Raw genomic sequence first — 22,005 nt, 5'->3', positions numbered from 1 at the left:
GCCTATATTGGTTCAACTAAAGACTTGCACAAGAATGCCATAGTAGCGTATAGCCCACAAATGGGAGCAAAACAAAAATAATCTGTGATTAATTGGGAAAAATATGTAATATTGTACAACAATGAGGAAAAATTAATTCCAGCAACATGGATAAATCTCACAAAAATAATATCTTATATATATATATATATATATATATATATATATATATATATATATATATATTATTGATTTTGTACAGAGAGGAAGGGAGAGAGATAGAGAGTTAGAAACATTGATGAGAGAGTCATCGATCAGCTGCCTCTTGCACACCCCCTACTGGGGACATGCCCGCAACCAAGGTACATGCCCTTGACCGGAATTGAACCCGGGTCCTTTCAGTCCCCAAGCCGACGCTCTATCCATTGAGCCAAACCGGTCTCGGCCAAAAATAATATTTTAAACCAAAGAAGCCAGGTACAAGAGTATGTATATATGCGTTTACCTATAGAGAGTTCCAAAACAGGCAAAACTTATCTCTTTGTCAGAAGTCAGAATAATAGTGGCCCTCAGAGACCTTGGTAGTGGGAGGTCGGGAGGGTCCCTGGAAGGGAGATTAGGCAGTCCCCGGCATTCTGATAGTGCTTTATTTATTTTTTAAGAAAATATATTTCATTGATTGTTTTTTACAGAGAGGAATGGAAAGGGATAGAGAGAAACATCGATGAGAGAGAAACATCCATCAGCTGCCTCCTGCACACCCCCTACTGGGGATGTACCTGCAACCAAGGTACATTCCTTTGACTGAAATCGAACTTTGGACCCTTCCGTCAGCAGTCTGATGCTCTAACCACTGAGCCAAACCGGTCAGGGCAGTGTTTTTTTTTCTTGATCTGGTGCTGACTACATAGGTGTGTTCAGTTTATAAGAATTCATTGAAATGTACCTAAAGCTTTGCTCTCAACTATATGGCATACTTCAATGCATTACAAAAAGAAGCATTCACAGATCATTATATAATTACTAGAAAGGGACATTTATTCCAGAACTGAGATAACCAAGGAAGATTTCCTATTGGAGATAGTTCTTAACTTTTGTCCTTTACCTTTACCATATATCCTTGATTCTGTATAATAACTACACTGGAATGTGTTTTTAAAAAATATATTTTTATTGATTTCAGAGAGGAAGGGAGAGAGAGAAAGAAACATCAATGATGAGAGAGAATCATGGGTCAGCTGCTTTCTGCATGCCCCACACTGGGGATGGAGTCTATAACTTAGTCATGTGCCCTGACCAGTAATCAAACCCGTGACCTCTGATTCATAGGTCAACATTCAATCACTGAACCACACTGGTCATGCTGGAATGTATTTTAGTTGGAAATTATGTCCATTGATCTGGCTTTCAATTTTTATGTGGTATCTGAATACCACAGTCTTAAAATTAGAAATATTAGGTCAAGAATCTGCTTATCACCCTTCATTTTAAAACTTTTCTCAACTGGTTTCATCTGTTGATTATCCACATGAGCTTTAAGAATAATTTTACCAAGGTATATAAGACAAAAATATCCCTCCTTTGGAATGTTGATTGGGAGCTATCTAAATGATAGAAATGACATTAATTGGGTAAGGAATACATAACTTGATAATATTTATTTTATCAACCAGGAACAGGGATGGCATCCCCACTGCTCACCCCATTTACATTACATTTTCTTCTCTGCAGGGTGGTTTTGATAAAAGCTACTTCATTCCCTGGGCCAATCTCAGACTGGCCAATTGCTTCTGATCACTGCAAAGACATCATGGAAAGAAATAAATGATTAATTTTTAATCATTATAGCCAGGAGAGATGGAACTATCGAGACAGGGGACATCTCGCATTGAGGAGAAATATCCTTGTGAGAAGATAGCTGGCCTAGGGATGTCAGTCATCAGAAGAATGGTGGGGTGCCCCATCTTCCTACAGGTTTCCAGGAAGGTTTAGAATGGGAGAAGAAGTGAGCCCCTGACTGCCTGTTTATGTATCTCTAGAGTTACTCAATGATTTTTACCCTAAGAGCTGAAGATAGGAAATGGTGCAGGGAGACTGAGTTTCACTGTGTCTTAGTATCAATGCCTGGTCATCAGGATGCTCCTCAACAACTTAATCCAGGAGGCCAGATGGATTTTCAATGGGTAAATCTACTCTGAGGATCACACCAGAGGCACAAAGAGATAAAATGTAAGTGGAGGAACTCTCAAGCCCAGTGACTGGTTCCAGTTTCAAAAATTATAACCCTTTCTGCAGAAGGAGCCCTGTACAATGGACAAAGTTATTCCTTAGCCATTATATCATTTCACAGCCCTCTGCCTCTAGTACTGTAATTCTCGGCCAATAATCCCTTGAGGTAGAGAGAGAGGACCAGGGCAGAGTGAATTTCATCATTTTGCAACCAGGGCAACAGACTCAGAGAGGTTGAACCATGTGTCCAGGTTCCATGGGCAGGAAATGGCAGAGCAGAGGTTAGAACCCTGGTCTGACTGAGTCTAAAGTGCTTGCGTGCCTCTGTGTTGTCGGGGACATCTGTTCAAGTCTCTCGATTCGAGACTCCAGGTCATGTTCTGCTCTGGAGAACAACATAACTTGAAAGTGATCATTCTTGTTTGTATTAGCACCAAAGGCAGCATTAAAAACCATTTGATATATAGTCATTTCAGTGCGTAGTCTGAAATTAAAACTGTAAAGCAATTTCCTCTCCTGGTTCTAGGGGCAGCTGCTTGCTGTGACTAATATTAGTGGGCTTTCAACATTATCACTGAAGTAGGGAACCTTGCAAATCAAACAGTGAGTCACTGGAAATGAGCAAGAGACTAAATAATGCCTCAATGTGTCACCGTTGTCAGGGGGCTCAGGAAGTCTAGACTCCCCAAATGGGTTGTTTTTTCCCACAGACTGAGCTCATCGTCCCCAAGTGGCACAGCTTATGTCTGGAACCAGGAAGTCTCTACCCTGGGGAGCGGAAGCAATGGGCTTGCTCTGTGTCATTCATTCTTATCTTGTCCTCAAGAGCAGGGATCAGGAAACCATTGCTCTCATGCCAAATATAGCCCACCCCGTTTTTATTACTTTTATTTTTTAACTTATCTTTATTGTTGAAAGTATTACAGATAATCCCTTGTGACCAAACCCCCCCCATTTAAAACAATATATATATTTTAAATTCATTTCAGAGAAAGGAAGGTAGAGAGAGACAGAAACATCCATGATGAGAATCACTTATCGGCTGCCTCCTGTATGCCTTCTCCTGGGGATCAAACCTTGACTAAGAATCAAACCGTGACCTCCTGGTTTATGGGTCTATGGTCAAACACTTAGCAGCACTGGCTGGGCTGGCCCACCCCATTTTTTATAAAAGTTTTACTTAAACACATATCATTTCACAGCCCTCTGCCTCCAGTACCGTAATTCTGTTGCCTATGGCTGCTTTCTTGCTGCAACGGCAGAATTCTGGTTGCCAACTTGGCTGGCAAAGCCGAACATATCGATGATCTGGCCCTTTACAGCATAAGTTTGCCAACCTCTGCTCAAGACTCTGGCGAATGCAGTCATTAACACGCCCGCTTTAAAGGAGGATTGGTCAAATGTGTAGCAACTTGGAGAGAAATGGGAACACAAACAAATGATCATAAAAGGCTCGCAGCACAGAGCACACCAGGCAGATTAAAATCTTGGTACAGACTTGGGTTTTGACTTCTCCAGGTTTATTTCTTTCCTTGTGGGCAATTTGTGTTGCTGCTGTTGTTCTTGGCAGGGCTCTCTCTAAGGATCTGTCTGGGCGGCAAGCTGCTCAATGTGATTCCTCTCAGTATGTTTGGGAACAATCTATTCTGCACTCTGAAAAGGGTTATTAGTAGTTTACCTTAATTACCAGAGTCATCTGCCAAAAAAGAAAATGAATATTTGCTGGTTTCAGCGGTTGCCCATATGGAAGTTTCCGGAGTCATTAAAACACAGCCCTCCCCTCCCCTTTTCCTTCCTTACACAGCTCGAGTGAGTGAGTGACAGAATGAGATTGGGGTTCTGTAATTGATTTACAAAGCTGGTCTTAGCAGGGGCTGCACACCCTGCAAACGGGAAGCTGGCCCCGAGAGGTGGACAGCCTCCGCTATAAGCGGCCATATGGGGTTCTTGAAATAGGCGGCAACCATCGCATGTTTATTTTCTCTGCTTTGTAGGAATGTGCTCATCCTCCAAAAAGCCTCTGGCTGAGGGTAGCCACACATTTATTGCCTACAGAGAGAATGGATAGCTAAATGCAGAAAGGAGAATAATGGTCTGAAGGCCCATCCAGGGCGGTCGGAATTTAAATTCACGCTCTGGCATGAATGCCCTCCTCGTCCAGACCCTGGCAGGAGAATTAGCTCTCTTTACTCGAAGGGTAATTTAGCTGTCAGTGTTTCCCTCTCACACTTCACCGTTCCTTTTCTATTTGACTTTTTACTTTCTTGCTCTGAGTAAATCATCTGATTTCTTTAAAAAAGCACACACAACTCATCTTTGTAGGGCTTCACTGTTTTGCTTTGTTTATTTCTCACGGATACTTAGTTGCTTCAATTTCTATCTCCCCCCAAGCTCAATGAACCCATTTAAGACAAATGTGGAAACTCTAATGAGAAATCAGAACCAAAGGCAAGGTACCCCTCCGCCCCACGAATCTTGTATTGCTCATTACATAACACAAATCTGAGGAGATGGAGTAGCAAAAGCATCCAGTCTATGAAACACATTCGGATGCAAGTGCCAAATGGCCATAACACAGAGGGAGAAGCCCGGAACCCTGTCTTCAAAAGCTATGTTGAAGGCAGAAAGTTAAACAAGAAAAAAGGCAAACGGCCGAAACCGGTTTGGCTCATTAGATAGAGCGTCAGCCTGCGGACTGGAAGGTCCCAGATTCGATTCCGGTCAAGGGCTTGTGCCTTGGTTGTGGGCACATCCCCAGCGGGGGGTGTGCAGGAGGCAGCTGATGGATGTCTCTCTCTCATCTATGTTTCTAACTCTCTATCCCTCTACCTTCCTCTCTTTAAAAAAAAAAAATCAATAAAATATATTAAAAAAAGAAAAAAGGCAAACCTCAAGCCTATGGCTGAGCGATGCTACTAAATGAGCTGACAGCAGAAGCCATTCAAAACGGCAGAACAGGAGCCAGCTCCAACACGATGGGAGAACCACCTGCAATCACATCAGCACTCGGGGAACGCGGGAGGAGATGGAGAGGCCGCCGAAGAACCCAATTCTGCAAACACCGGTGATTTATAAAATACCCACAGTGCATAACAACACAGACAGACAGAGGAGTGAGCGGCTGAGCATCCTGCCAGGGGAAAACCCCTCACAGACCCAGGCCATGAGAACCTGAAAATTCTGCGAATCAAGGCGTTGCAGGGGGAATAGCAATGAGGGGCTGGGAGGACATTCAGAAAGAAACACTGGGAAACACTCTCTCTCCCTTTCTCTCTCTTTCTCAAATCAATAAAAAACCCCATGAGATTAATAGGTTGTATCTAGTACTTCAGGGTTCTAGGATAACCTTAAAATGAGACATCTTTTGCCCTTACTGGTTTGGCTCAGTGGATAGGGCGTCAGCATGTGGACTGAAAGGTCCCAGGTTCGATTCCTGTCAAGGGCATGTACGTTGGTTGCAGGCATATCCCCTCTCCTGGGTATAGGGAGGCTTAGCAGAATGCTCTCTTCAGACCAGGTCTAATTTATTATTGCCGGAAACAGTCCCCAGGCCTGCCCCTGCGTAACCCTTTCTGTATGGCGGGGCTCAGGCACTGGGGCACTGCTCTGGGGAACGATAGTTGAGGATGTCAAGTGTTACCACTGCTCCCAGTGCCTCAAGGTGTTCCTTCCTCTCTGCATTCCCTGTTCTTCCAGCGCCGTGCCCGGTATATGTTTGATGCTTGAAAAATCTGTTTGTGAACGAACGCCCAAATGCTTTAGGAGGAAGCCACAGTCAGTGAGCACAGTGGTTAAGAGCACCAGGCAGGGGTGGGTACACATTCTGGTTGTTATCAGTGACTAGCTGTGTGACCTTAAACATGTTAATTAGGTTCCCCGACCTTTGGTTTTCCTATCAGTGTAATGATGCCAATCTCACCGTGTTGGGAAGGTTAAATGTGAGAGTGTTTATCAAGCATGCCTGATACAGCGTCTGGGGCATAAGAAGCATCCAATAAATGATAGACATGGTTAGATAATGAGGCATCGCACCTCCCAGGGCATTTGCAGTTTAGCACAGTAACTTAAAGGGAACTAGTTCTGCTGCTTGAGCTGAAGAAAATGTGATAGTAGGAAACGGTGATGTGTTTGAAAGAGCGTTGGGTGTGGAGCTCCAGTTGGGTCAGGGAAGGCAGTTTGGGACCAAGATATCAGCTCTTAAGGTGAATGCGGGGACCTACTGTGTGGCAGTGGGATGAGTCTGAGCTTAAACAAGTCACACAGAATCCAGGAGCATGGCTCTGTGCTAGTCCCTAAGCTAATGGAGCCTCCGTTTCTTCACTTAACCATGAGGGAGTTAGAGCCCTGGCCAGGTGGTTCAGTGAGTTTGAGTGTCGTCCTGGTATGCCAAGGTTGTGGGTTTGATCCTTCGCCAGGGTGCATACAAGAAACAATGAATGCATAAAAAAGTGGAATAACAAATTGATGCTTCTCTCTCTCTCTCCCTTTCTCTCTCTTTCTCAAATCAATAAAAAACCCCATGAGATTAATAGGTTGTATCTAGTACTTCAGGGTTCTAGGATAACCTTAAAATGAGACATCTTTTGCCCTTACTGGTTTGGCTCAGTGGATAGGGCGTCAGCATGTGGACTGAAAGGTCCCAGGTTCGATTCCTGTCAAGGGCATGTACGTTGGTTGCAGGCATATCCCCAGTAAGAGATGTGTAGGAGGTAGCTGATTGATGTTTCTGTCTCATCGATGTTTCTAACTCTCCCTCTTTCTTCCTCTCTGTAAAAAAAAATAAAAAAAAATCAATAAAATATATTTAAAACAAATGAGACAGCTTTGAAAAGGTATGCTAATACGTCCACAGATCAATGATAGGACCAGAATTGGAATTCTGTCCTCACCCTGAACTAGCACTGGAGGCAAAGGGTCTTTCATCCCTCATGCGTCCTTCATGTAATTAGCTTTAAAGTGTTTGAGGGACGATGAGGAATAAGCCAGGAATCCTTTTCTTGTACCCAACTTGCTACCTCCTAAGACATGCATTAATATTAGATTGATGGGAAAACTTTTGTCTCTGTCTCATGGCTCTCAGGCCCAGGCAATCCCTAGAATTCAATCTTGGGAAAGACAGTGCCCCGCACTTTGCATGCTATCACACACAGGAAGTAGTAATCATTAAAAAATAATCATCTTGAATTTTTGATGGCGCTCTGCTTGTTTGCAATTTTATTATTCATAGATGTTAACTTTGCAATTACAAAACATGGTTGTTGGTGTTTGGGAGTGGATTCTGACATCAGATTTGGATTGCCAATAAGAAGGGATGAACATGTCAAGGAAAATAAAGGACGATGACAAGGGCTAAAATCCCACTTGGATTCTATAGCTAATAATCTTGTTCAGAGCACACGATATTTGCACACCGTAATACGACTTTTACATTACAAGCACGTTCCAGTCAATTCAAAAATTAAGTAAATGGAGCAGAGGCATGCAGTTCTGCTAATCCACCAATGTCATCCATGTAATGATGTTAGCAGCTCAAGAAGAACAGGTATTGTTGTAAAGCTTCACATCCCAATGTGTTATTGCCTCTAAGCATGATTATTTGTCATTTATCTGACACCAGAAGTGTGAGCTGTACATTACAGGAGTCAAAGGTTTTGCATAAAACAAAACAAAGCCTCTCCACTCAGACTCACACTTGAGAAGTGTGCCAGTGGCTCATGAGAATGTGTCACAAAACCAGTGAACAGCATGGGGCTCATAGCCCTGGAGCTGGCCTTGGCAGGGATACATTTTTCATGAAGGGAAACCAGGAATGTAGTAGGTACACCCTATTAAACTTTCCTAAGCTGAAGTAGGTTTTAGAAAAATCTGGAATCTTCTCTGGCCACAAAATGGTCTCTGGCATTATACATTCCTGCACCGTTCATGGTACAAAATGGTCTCTGGCATTATACATTCCTGCACCGTTTCTTCCAGCATCCAATAAAGCGTTGGAAGAATAATACGGTGGCACACATTTTTAATCGGATTTATCTGTAGCAGAATTAGGCTTTTAAGCATATTTCCTCGTAAGTGAGGAAAGGCTTTGAGATAAATCTTACATTCAGCACTGGAGGTTTAAAAAATATTACTTATTTAATATGTAATGAAACTGGTTCCGGGAGTCAAACAGAAATGAGACTTGTTCAGGAAAAGTTCATGCTGCTTACATTCTCTCTCCTCTAGGGACTAGAATCTTTAGAGCATTTGTCAGTTGGGTCTGGTCACTATTAGTGACAGCAGTAGGAACAATATCCCCGATTGCTGGTACTTCTCTGTTATTTGGAGTGGTTTTTTTTTTTTTTTTTTTTTAACATGGAACTCTCAAAGATCACTAGTGATTATTTGGGAATGGCTGAATCTACACTAAAGAAAAAAATGATATAGTCCTCATAATAGTATAATTACACTGATAAACATAGCACCACAGTCTACCTATGGTATTTCCTAGCAAGCCTTCTATACTAATGAATTAATACAATACCCAAGGGCAACATCCTGGTTCTGTTTGGATTATTTTCTTCTGTTGACACCTTGGTGCCCTACTAGGGTGGTGTTGTGCATGTCCTAGTGGGTCTATGAAGCAGACTTATCAGTCTTTCAGTTTGTAGATTTTTTTCCAGGTTTTTTTTTTTTATTGTGGTAAAATATAATAACATGATTACCTGTTTTAAGTGTTACGGTTCAGTGGCATTAAGCACATTCACATTGTTGTGCAACCATCACCACCACCCATCTCCAGAAATTGTTCATCTTCACAAATGAAAACTCTGTATCCACTAAACTTAATTGGGACTACCCCACATACCTCATATAAGTAGAATTATGTGGTATTTTGTCCCTTTCTATTTATTTCACTTGACATAATGTTCTCAAGGTTGTAGCAAAGTAATATTCCATTGTATGTATATATCATGTTTTATTTATCCATTCATCCATTTGGACATTTGACTTGTTTCTATTTGTTGCTGTTGTTGTTGATATTGCTGTGTGTTTGTTTTAAATTGACTGTAAGCTTTTATTTATTATATTTTAAAGTCTATTGTTCAAAGTATTACATATGTCCCCATTTCCCCCCCATTGGCTTCTTCCTGTAAGTTTTTAATAATTAGATTTAAAGCATGGGTTTTTTCATCAACTGCCTTTCAGAATCACTTGCAAAGGGCAGTGATATCAGAAACCTCATTTTCCCTGGCTCCCTGAGAAAGGCATGGCTTATTTTCAAATGTACATATTCAAATGTCTGAGCTCCCAAGGTTAGTTGTTGTGAACTGTGATTTCCTAGCATCTGGTCTTTGAACTTGGAAGCCCTGCCTTCTCCTCCTCCTCCTCCTCCTCCTCCTCCTCCTCCTCCTCCTCTTCCTCCTCCTCCTCCTCTTCCTCCTCCTCCTCCTCCTCCTCCTCCTCCTCCTCCTCCTCCTCCTCCTCCTCCTCCTCCTCCTTCTCCTTCTCCTCTTTTTCCTCCTCCCTCTCCTCTTCCTTCCTTTTGCTTCTTGAGCTCTTTTTGTGGTTGAATTAATAAATAGAAAAACAAAACAAAATAAAGCAAAAACAGCCGAAGAGAGAGACAGATAAAGTAATAAAGAAAACAGTGGCCCTAGCTGGTTTGGCTCAGGTGGATAGAATGTCAGCCTGCAGATTGAAAGGTCCTGGGTTCTAATCCAGTCAAGGGCAAGTGCTGGGGGTTGCAGGTTCAATTCCCAGTAGGGGGCGTGCAGGAGGCAGCTGATCAATGATTCTCTCTCATCACTGATGTTTCTATCTCCCGCTCCCTTCCTCTCTGAAATAAATAAAAATATATTAAAAAAAGAGAAAATAGTGCCCATTCAGTTACATGCAAGATTATCTTAAGCTCCTGATGGCAAGGAGAATTGTTGCTGCCCTCTGGTTTTTCTTTTTAAATGAAAAATGTAAGAGTATTTGGCATGGGGATAAAGGCAGAGTTTGAACCCGTGTCATTGGTTGAAGCTTCCACAGCCACCTCAGCAGAATGCAAACGACACATAGGCTGCTGTCCTCCCAACAGCACAATAGTCAAGAATACCTCCAAGTTGGTGTGAATAAATTCTACATGCACTGGTACCTCTTGAATTCTACACACATGATACCTAGGAGATAGACTGCAGACTTTGTGTCTAAAATCAAAGCAGCTACTAGAACATGCCAAAAAACCCTACAAAAAACAAAAAACAAAACCACACACACACACACACACACACACACACACACACACACACACACATACACACACACAAAAAAAACACCCACAAAAAACAACCCCCCCCCCCAAGCCCCTGGCATTTATTTCTTAGTGATCTTAACACACAGGACTACGAGTGAACATGAAAATATTGAACCAGCTGTGGACAACCACGGTCAGCAGCTGAGAAATAACCTAGCAGAAGATGTTTCATTAGCAACTTGGGAGAGTGACAGAGTCGAATTCTCAATTGCATTTTGGATAATAAAATCTGACACATGTACTTTCAGGTACCCTCACCCCCAATGTTCCAATGTGGAAATAAACATCTATGTAGCCCCCATCTGCATCCCATTCCCAACTTCCCCATGATGCTGGGTGAGCTGCTGGCCGCCTGGGTAAGACCAAAAATTCCAGAGCCAAATGGTCTGACTGTGTTTGACCTTGGCCCTGCTATCTACTAGCTTTGGCAAAGTTATTTTACCTATTTCAGTGCCTCTTTTTTCATTTCTAAAATGGGCTTAAAAAACCCCCACCAACTAGCTCATGGTGTGTGTGTTTTTAAAAAATATATCTTTGATTTTAGCGAGAAAGGGAGAAGGAAAGAGAGATAGAAACATCAGCGATGAGAGAGAGAGTCATTGATTGGCTGCCTCCTGCACACCCCGAAATGGGGATCAAGCCTGAAACCTGGGCATGTGCCCTGATCCAGGAATCAAACCATGACCCTCCTGGTTCGTAGGAGAAACTCAACCACTGAGACATACTGGCCTGGCTAACTCATGGTGGTGTTGTAAGGGTTAAATAAATCAAATGCATCAAGTGCTTGAGAGAGTTTCTGGCACAGAGTAAATGCTATGTGAGTATTAGCTTTGCTATAGTTGGGAAAAAGAGATCCAACTGTTGTGCTCAAAACTCCAGACAGGAGAGGAACACATTTGGTTGCGATGAACCAAAGTGTTTAATCCCCAGTAGAGGGCATGCGTGAAGCAGCCAATCAATGATTCTCTCTCATCATTGATGTTTAACCCAAATTAGCCGAAACATTAAAAGGAACTTATTATGGTCATGTATTTGGAAAGTTGAGAGGGAGAGCAGGTTTGGGGTATGACTTGATCCAGGATATCAGTAATGTCCTTGAGGAATCAGACTTCTCCTTCCCCATCCCTATGTCTTTGTACTGTCTTCCACCCATGGCGATGTCAGCTTCATTCCAAGACTGGGTTGCCTCCAGATCCCAAGAAAGCTTTTAGAGGTCACCATGACCTTATGCTTCCTCATTCACATCTAGTGGGAGATTGTCTTCATCTTAGAACCTGCAACAGGAGAGGCTGAATTCAATTTCGCTGAAACAAAAGATGAGAGACTATTTCAGTGCAGGGCTGAGCTGGTGGAAAAATGCTGTTGGACGTTAGTAGGGAGGCTGGTCCATGTGACCAGGCCATATGTGCCTGCTGATTGGCCCCTCTCACAGTTAGACTCCTACCTTCCCACAGAGACTGGGGACAGGACCTCTGTCTTTCCTGATGATTGCATTTCAAAGAGATGGCTCCCGGGTCCATGAGAAAGACATTTCTGGGTTGTGGAAGATTTACAAAGGACAGAGAAAGAATTTATAATGGCAAGTCTTTTAAAGTAAAGAAAAGGGAGAAAAAAAGAAAGGACGGCTTTCTAAGAAAAGGAGGTCAGGGACTTAGAATGATGAAGCCTGTCTAAAGGTTCATAAAGCTAAGGGCAACCCTAAGGCTGTTTTTGGTCAAGAGCCATTCTAATTGGACAGCCTGTGAATCACTCTCATTCTGTAGGGCTTACCCTAAGCCCCATGGCACACTTCTCAAGCTGGCGGTGAAACCACATCTCTGGCCCCCCACGGTTCTCTGGGGGAATGAGGAGTTGTGGGGAAGCAGGAGAAAGAATTGGGTGCTGGGGAAGTAATGACAGTGTCTGGATCTTTATCTTTACGCATGGCCTTTGGTAGCACTTGCTGAGGGTTTTGACTTGATTCTGAAAGAGAAGGAAGGACCATGATGCCAATGACACAGGAAAGTTACTGAGAAGCATTTTCTGTTGCTCAGCTCCACCAAGAGCAAGGCATCCCTCCAGGTAAGCCCCACCTCAGAGATGACTGAGGGAAGAGGTCAGGCTGCTGGGAACACTCCGGCTAACTTGCCATTTGCCAACTCTGGCACTTACTCGTTTAGATTCTTTTAATATTTATTCTTTGAACGTTAGCTAAAAGAACAACGGAAAAGCCAGGAAACTGGATGGAAAGATGTGAAAGCAGAGAAGAAAGGACTCTGGGAGAGGTCAGGGAAGCAGGAGTGAGAGCAGCAAGGCCCAGGCTGGAATCCCAGCTCCTTCCTGCAGCAGCGAGATCCCAGACAAGCCACTCTCCTTAAGCCTCATCCCCTTGTTTAGAATATACATAATAATAATAATGGTATCTTCTTAACAAGGTTGTTAGGAAGATTAAATGAGATTATATATGAATACAGTACCTTGCTGTTCAGAATAAATGCTCAATAAATATTAACGGTGATCATTGTTACTGTTGCTATTCTACTGGTAGGAAATATAGTAAAAGCTTTGGGATCCTAATGGGAAGATGTCCTGACCCTTTTGAAATGGTAAGTGAAACAAGAGACATTAGGTACAGGGTTAGAACTCAGAGATTTTTTTTTTTTTAAGTTTTCATTTTTCTCTATTGATTTAGAATTTTGTTACATTGTTTTCTATCAAGAAAACCTCTCTTTTCTATATTCTGGGATAAGTAATTCCACTTGAGAAGGAATTATTTAAGAGTATATCATAAAATAATCATAGAGGAACTTACATAGAGATTTAGCAGCAAGGGTATTTCTGGCAGTATTTTGTTGGGGCTGAGGGATGCAAAAAAAAAAAAAAAAGTAAAATCACTAAAAAATCCAATAGTCCAGGGTTGATTAAATCAGCCATTGTAGCTCTAACTAGTTTGGCTCAGTGGATAGAGCATCGGCCTGTGGACTGAAAGGTCCCAGGTTCGATTCCGGTCAAGGGCATGTACCTTGGTTGTGAGCACATCCTCAGTAGGAGATATGCAGGAGGCAGCTGATTGATGTTTCTCTCCCATCAATGTTTCTAACTCTCTATACCTCTCCCTTCCTCTTTGTAAAAAAAAAAATAAAAAAATAAAAAATCAGTCATTGTAAGATATTGTATCAGTTAGCATGCTTTTTGGCTGCAAATAGAACAATCCTCCCCTCTCCCCCCCTTTCCTTTAACATAGGGTATGCAACTGAGAACACTTATTCTCTAAATAACCACAAGGGCAGAGGTAGGACTGGCTCTAGCGATGGTATTTCAGGGTCCAGCTCAGTGTCTCTTGATACTTTTTGTTCGGCCCTTGCTGTGTTGGCTTCATTCTCAGGCACCATATCCAGGATCCCAATTAGATAGAACATCCTCCAGAGCAAGAACAGCACCTTTCTCTCTCAGAGGTGCCTGGGTGTGCTCCTTCCTCTCCCAGCATAATATACCGAGTGAAATAAAAGCAGATTATAAAACTAAAGGCAACTATCCCTGCCTTTGATCAAGATACATTTGCCAATTCTTGTTTGTTTTCTCTTCCAGATGGACTTTACAATTAGCTTATCAATTTTCATACAATATCCTATTAGATTTTGGCTCCATTGTTTTGAATTTATAGGTTCATCGGGGAAGCGGGGGGAGAGAAATGGCCCTAAACACTATTTTAATTTAGACACTAAAGTGGCAGCATTGTTTGTATTATTGAAAAATAGGAAAGAATTTTCTATCTTTCAATAGGAAAACAGATGAATAAAGTACAGTATAGTCACACACTAGGATATCAGATAGCAGTTAAAAGGACTAAACTAGCAGAATAGCATAGGGCTTAAAGGTATGACACCACTGATATGAATTACAAAAAGCACACAGTACAAAACTCTCTGGGGTCCACAAATACATGAATATGTATGTAAAACACATAAAAAGGCATTGAAAGGTGCATCAAATTCAGATAATGGTTGTCTCTAGGAGGCATTGAATGAAAAAAAAGGAGACTTCAACTATATCTATAGTGTTTTATTTCTATTATTTAAAAACGATTTAGGACTTAGTGGCCTCTGGGGCAACAGTGGATGGGGGGAGGTTTTCACCATATATCCTTTCCTACCTTTTATATTTTGAACAATGTGACTGTCTTACCAACTCAACATAAAATCATAAAACAGACTCTAAAGCACACAATAATATGTTAATTATCTATTTTCATTGGGAATTATATTCTCTATATTTCATATTTTAAAAAGAGAAGAAAATAGTAACTTGTGACTAGGTGGTGGTACAGATGGGGGAGGTAGAGGTGTGGAGAGTTGGTGGAGGCTGTTAGTGTCTCTGCTGTGATATACACTGAGTGGCCAGATTATTATGATCTTTGAAAAAAAAAATATATATCTTAGAGGCCTAGTGCATGCATTTGTGCATGGGTGGGGTCTAGCCAGGGTGAGGGAACATGGGCAGTTGGGTGGCCTGCCTGCTAGTTGGACTTCTGGTGGAGGGGACAATTTGCATATTAGCCTTTTATTATATAAAATATACACTGAGTTGTCAGATTATTATTCATTCAGATATCATAATAATCTGGCCACTCAGTGTATGTTCTTACATGCTCTCTGTGTGGACTTTGCGCATGAAGTGAGCTTGTTCCCCAATGTCCCTCAGTCCAGACTCTTGTGCAATAGTGCTGTAACATAAGTAGGATGGATATGTCTTAGAAGAATGTTTTGCATGATTTGTCCCTGAAGTAGTGATGCTTTGAGCCCAGTCTCAGTGGTTTCTTCTCCATATACCTCCAACATCTCATTCCTCCTAAATCACTCAGTCCTGGATCATCATATAGGACGTGATGTAAACCACAGCATTCGTTCACTTACTCTTTGCTCTCTTAACTCTCTTCATTTCCTTCCAAAAGAAGACCAGAAACTCCAGGTGAGAATAACAGCCAGAATGATAGGTGTCCAGTGGGAGACAAGAGGGCCAACAGCTTTCTCCTTGAGGCAAAGGAGGAGAGAGGCCACTGAGGCACAAGGCTGGTGGGGATGGATGGTGTAGATGAGAAAGGCAGATCTTTTGGAGAAGTGGAGAGTGATATTCTTGGGAGTTTTAACAGTTCTTGTGGATACTTAATATTTAAGAAGATGAGAAACTCCTGGGCTTTGCTTTTCTTTAAAAAAAAAGTATTTTTATTGATTTTAGAGAGGAAAGAAGGGGGGAGAGAGAGAGATAGAAACATCAATGATGAGAGAGAATCATTGATTGGCTGCCTCCTGCAAGCCCCATACTGGGGATGGAGACCACAACCTGGGCATGTACCCTGACTGGGAATCAAACTGTGACTTGCTGGATCATAGGCTGATGCTCAACCACTGAACCATGCTGGCCAGGCGGGAAACACAATGCTGCTCTGAGGTTACAATGCACAGCTTTATATGCATTGTGATTGTAATGGGCTGACCTACAGGATGGGCAGTGGTCACATGGCTTTTTGGGGACTCATTTTATTACAAATGTAATTCCTGAATTGTGGAACTCTGAGGGTCCTTGTGGCAGGGTTTCCCCTGCACCCCTGTATGGGTCCCGCAGGGTGAGTTACTGCTTCCCCTTCTATCTTCATCTGTTCAGAGGAGGCAGTCCCTAGAAGTTTGTGGGAACAGGAAGTGGGAAAGAAGGAAACACAGATGTAACAAGAAGCCATGTCCTCTGTAAACAAACGCAACAGATGTAATAGTGGACAGCAGGAAGAGAAAAGATGAATAGGAAGGAAAAGGGTGCTATAGACTGAATGTGTCCCTCTTTTCCCTGCCCACAATTCATATGTTGAAACCCAGTCCCCATTGTGATGGTATTGGGAGGTAGGCCTTTGGGAAGTGATTAGGTCATGCCAATGAAGTCTTCATGAATGGAATTAGTGACCTTATAAAAACGACTCCACCTGTATTGGCTGGATGCGGTGGGGTGGGGGAACCAAAACGGACTACAGAGAGCTCCCCTGCCCCCTCCGCCATGTGAGGACTTAGCTGAACCAGAAAGTGGGCTCTCACAGACACTAAATCTGCCAGAACCTTGATCTTGGACTTCCATCCTCCAGGACCGTGAGAAATAAATGTTGTTTAAGCCACCCAGACTATGGTATTTGGTTAGAGCCGCCCAAACAATGACAGCAGGTCTCTCAGCTCTGCATTTTTTGTTTGTGCTCTTTTTCCTGTACCAGAAAATGTGTTTTTTTTGGCCACATTCTTCCCACCCTAATTCAGATGAATATTGTTGCCATGTTTGAAAAATCCTTGAAACAATAATTGGTATTATTCTGCAAGCACTTACTAAGAATGACAAAACTATTTACATGCTGTGAATACTGTGCCCCAAAAAATTATTCAACAAATCATACTGTTTTCCTTCCATAAAATCAGAGTTGCAAAGAGCAATAAATTAGCCATTTTCTTCAGCAAAGAACATGAATGATGATGTTCTACTTCTTTAAGTTTTATATTAATGACCTTGGACATTGGGTTCCTAAGGGAAAGACTCTTTGTGACATTTTTTATAAGGAACCTGGGTGTTTCTGTGTTGAATTTACTTAAAAATTTGGCCTCTACAGTTTGATTTCAATCATGTAAAAATATATAGTAGGCAGGCTGCTGGGACAAACACTAAAATGTTTTTTATTTTCTCTGGGCTGTGACATTCTGAGTGATTTTATTTTATCATATTTCTTTCTATTTTTCTGAATATTTACCAAGCTGCATTCAGAACTTGAAAAATAAAAAAGTTATTTTTAACAATCACTACCCATGTAAGTTTATTATCTGCCATGTGACTGCAAGGCCTTAAAAAATTTATGAAGCAGAGACTGCAAGTTGAAAACACAAATATATTAACAGTGGTTCTTAGTGAGTTATAATCCTTCTTTATTTTGTAGTTATTCCACAATGAACACAACTATTTTTATAATAGAAAAAACTTATTTTAAGAACAAACTTATTAAACTTGATTCAAAGAAATGTCAGAAGGGTCAGGCTATCTTAGCATTTTCTCTCACACAGTGGCATTCTAGAATATTTTTTGAAGGGGCATGTTTTCCCTTGATATCCATCTCAGGAGGTTGAAGAACATACCCTAGATACCTCTAGCTCCATTTAATTACTGATTTGAATGTGCTATCCTCATATTTTTAGAAATTCTTCTTGTATCTCCCTGTGACTCAACTTGAAGGAGAAAATGTATTTATGCCTAGCTTTAATAAAAATCTTATGGAGGATATGGCTGAATTGATGTCTAATTTTGTGTTATGGGGTGTTCTAGCAGGGATACTTATGCATTTACCTTATAGAGAGTTAAGGAAGTTGGAGGCAATGGTCAATTTTCTCGAGGTATTATGGCTAACCCCCAGGGCTGGAAGGAAGAGTGAGAGTGCATATGGGTAGCTGACAAGGGAGACAAGTTCAGTATTCAAAATGCAGTACTTGTGTTTGCTCCAAGGGAGAGGCAGAAATCAGGAGAGAATATGGGGTTTAGAATATGGGGTTTAAACCAGGTAGACCTTGGCCCAAATTTAGTCCTGCCACATATCTAGCTTTGGGCAGGTCACTTAATCTCTTTAACCCTCTGTTCCCCCACCTTGAAAATAGTTGTAACCCAGATGTCAGCTAAGTAAGATTGGCTTCTGGTTAATGTCCAATTCCCTTTCCCTTATCAGTTAGAACTAGAATTGGCTGTTATTAATAGAGACTTGATGATAAAAAAAGAGGAATTTTTTTCTTTCCCATTAAATTTACTGATGGACAGTCTAGGGATGACATGGTGGCTCCAACCACCAAGGATTCATGTGACTTCCAGCTTTTTTTCTCCACCCCATTATGGGTTCTCATGGCCCCAACTCAGCCCCAGACATTACTATAAATTCCAAGCAGCAGGAAGGAGGAAAGAAGGAATGAAAAAAAGAAAAAGTGTGTGTGTGTGGGAATGTATATATTATCTATCTTTTATGGCCATTAACCAAGGCAGTCCCCTTCATAAGATGTCTTCTGATGCCAGCTGTTGAAAATAATCTTTTATTCATTCTTCCACATTGGAATAATAACATTCACTTTGTAGTGTTATTGCAGCATATAATACAGGGACTGGCACAATAGCACTGAGCAGGTAATAAAGATTTTAAAAAATATTTTTTATTGATTTCAGAGAGAAAGAGAGAGGGAAATAGAAACATAAATGATGAGAGAGAATTGTAAATCAGCTGTTTCCTGCATGCCCCACAACTGGGATTGAGTCCACAACCTGAGTATATGCCCTGACTGGGAATCGAACTATAACCTTCTAGTTCATAGGTCAATGTTCAACCACTGGACCATGCTGGCAGGTCAGTAATAAATATTTTTCTTAGTAACTAATATTGATTATACTACTATTAAATTTATATTAATACATTATTACTAAATTATAGCTCATTGTTGTCAAATTTAAAACAGGCTGGGAATAATCTCAAATTACCATGGATGCATTCTTATTGGGTACTGTAGAGCTTCCAAAATAATCAAATTTTTCATGGGCTCATTTTAGGCGTGGATCTATCTAATTTTCTTTTAAGAGAGTATTTTAGTGCAGCATAAAATCTCAGTAGCATACAATAGCAAGCACCTATTTAGCTCATGGATGTGTAGGTAGATGGAGGTCAGCTCAGTTGGACTGGGCACAACTGGGTGCCAGTTGTCAAGTTGCAGTCTCTGGGGTGGCTCTGCTTATCATGGTAAGTCTAGGCTAAATCAGCACCACATGCCTCATTCTCCCTGGAGAGCCATCTAGCTCCATGTAGAGGGGCAAGTTCTTCTTATGGCAACAACAGAGGAGCAAGATGGCAAATAGAAATATTCATGTCTAGGCTTTGGGCTATTGCTTCTTTCCTTCAGCCACCGATGAAAGCAAACCACATAGTAGAGCCCAACTTTAAGGGCAAAAATATGTACATTCTAGCCAAGGATGAAGCCATGACAGTGAGGGTGAAGAACTGAACTCACCATTCAGTCTACCTCAATAGGGTGAAAAGTTGAAGTATAGTGTCATAAAGCTAGAAAAGGACCCAATGGTGAATTAGGTACCCAAATCGCAAGAGGGTGATAATTTGAGAAGATGAAGTCATTCTTCTGACACTTTCTTTGGCTGAATGATTGCTGTGACTCTTCCCAATTCTTGGTCAATTTAGGAATTCAAATGGCAGAAAATAGAGTGGATATCTCATATGAAATCTTTCAGTCATTTGGACCAAAACAGCAGAAACAGAAGGCTTCTGAATTCTGTCCTAAGTGAAAGTTTTATAGAAAGAAACATCGATTTCTTTTTTTTTTTTCCTTAGGTCACAGCAAGTCCAGCCTATGCCAGGTTAAGAGTACTTACACCAACATAAGAAACACAGACAATGCCTGCTATCAGATCAATGCTGGTGAAGAGGAGTGTTTGTGCCCCATAGCAAGGGAATACGAACAAAAGAACTTCATTGGCTTTCTCCATCAGCTGATTTGACATTGATTTCCAATGTTTAAAAAGAAGCCCCAAGTTAGTCCCAATGGAGTCAAATATAAAAAGGGAACAGCTGCTACCACAGCACAGATGACAGTTTTTTAAAGGGTTTATGAAGGAAAAATAAGACCTTTCCTCTCTAAGCGAAATAGCTCACTTAGGATCTTTCCTCTTCAGCATTTTCTGTTTCAGTAAAAAATCTGCTAATAGCTTAATTGTTTAAAACTCCAGATTTAGAGGGCAAAGGGGGGATAAATAGTTATGGAAGGAGACTTGACTTGGGGTGGTGAACACAGTACAATAGATAGATGATGTATTATAGACTGGTACACTTACAACCTATATAATTTTACTAACCAATGTCACCCCAATAAATCCAATGAAGAACCTCCAGATTCAAAAGCAAATTAAATACATAAAAGAAAGGAGGTACATCTCTCATGCTATGACAGATACCAAGAATCTTTGTATTTTAAGAGGACTGGGTTTCAAGTCCCTGTTCTGGTGCCGACGGACTCAGTGGCCTCTATAAGTATTTTATCTCCTTTTAGCCTCAGTTTCCTTATCTGTAAAGTGAGTTAGAGAGATGTGACCTAGGCTGGCTGGCTTCCTTCATGGATCTGGAGCGAGGCCTCCATTTTACAAATAGAGAAACTTGGAAAATGGAAACAAACCTCATGTGGTAGCGGGCTTTACAAGGCAAGTTCTCATCAGACTGCTTGATAGGCATCTGGGCTCACTGGTTAGCTGTGTTATCTTGGACAAGTTGCATAAATACTTCAATCTTTGAATCTATTATGCATGTGAAAACGCCACTTGCCTTGTAGGTTGTTACATGATGCATGCACCATGGTTCTCCCAAAGCTGGTTTATAGCATCTACTCAAGGAATGTTGGCTCATATTTGTACTTAGTTAGCCTCCCCCTTTGCTTTTCTAAAAGCAGGTTAATTTCGTTCAGGTATTCACTCCTCTTTTTTTTTTTTTTTAAAAAAATATATATTTTATTGACTTTTTACAGAGAGAAAGGGAGAGGGATAGAGAGTTAGAAACATAGATGAGAGAGAATCATCCACCAGCTGCCTCCTGCACCCCCCTCCACCCCTGGGGATGTGCCCGCAATCAATGTACATGCCCTTGACCGGAATCGAACCTGGGACCTTTCAGTCCGCAGACCGACGCTCTATCCACTGAGCCAAACCGGTTTCAGCCACTTCTCTTCCCATGTGCTTTAGGGGAGGCTATCTGACCTCAGTTTTTGGGGAAGTCATGATTCATTGAACCCCGTAGCCCTCAAACTCTGGTATCATCAGAATGACCTGGAGGGCTTGTTAAAAAAACAGCAACAGATTTCTGGGCCCCATCCCTAGAGGTTCTGATTCAGTAGGCATAGGGAGAGGGAGAGGGAATTTTTATTTCTAGCAAGTTCCCAGGGGATGCTGATGTTGCTGGTTCATTTAACATTTACTGTATCACAGGCAATGTGGTAACCTCTTTGCACACATCATATTACTTACACTTTAGAATAACCCAACAAGCCAAGTATTCTTATTAAACCCATTTTGAAGATGAAGAAACTGAGGCTCAGTGTCAGGCAGCTACTGGTAGAACAGGAGCTGAGTGTAGGGTTTCTGGATCCTAATTCAACGGCCAACCCACACTTGATTTATCATGCTCTCAATGCCAGGGATATTCCTTTGCAGTGAATGCTGTTCAGACTATTCACAGCAGAATGTTAGGGTACCTGGGAAGCTGGATTCATACCAGAGGCGTCTGACTAAAAATGGAATAGGGAGGGAAGGAATTTGATGAAATGCTTATGAGTTTGGGAGCATTCCTAAGGTAGGGCCAATGAAGTATCTTCTTATTCAGAAAAAGGGGGAGAGCTCTGCTTGTCTTTCATGCACAGGACAGCTGGACACCTCCTGACCCATTCCCACTCTCTAGGCCTGCTCTCTAAACCTTAATTTGCTCAGTTAGCCTTCCATTC

The sequence above is a fragment of the Pipistrellus hanaki genome, assembly GCF_964339955.1.
Source record: "Pipistrellus hanaki genome assembly, chromosome: 3".
NCBI classification, from domain to species: Eukaryota; Metazoa; Chordata; class Mammalia; order Chiroptera; family Vespertilionidae; genus Pipistrellus; species Pipistrellus hanaki.
Note: the sequence above shows the minus strand (reverse complement) of the source record.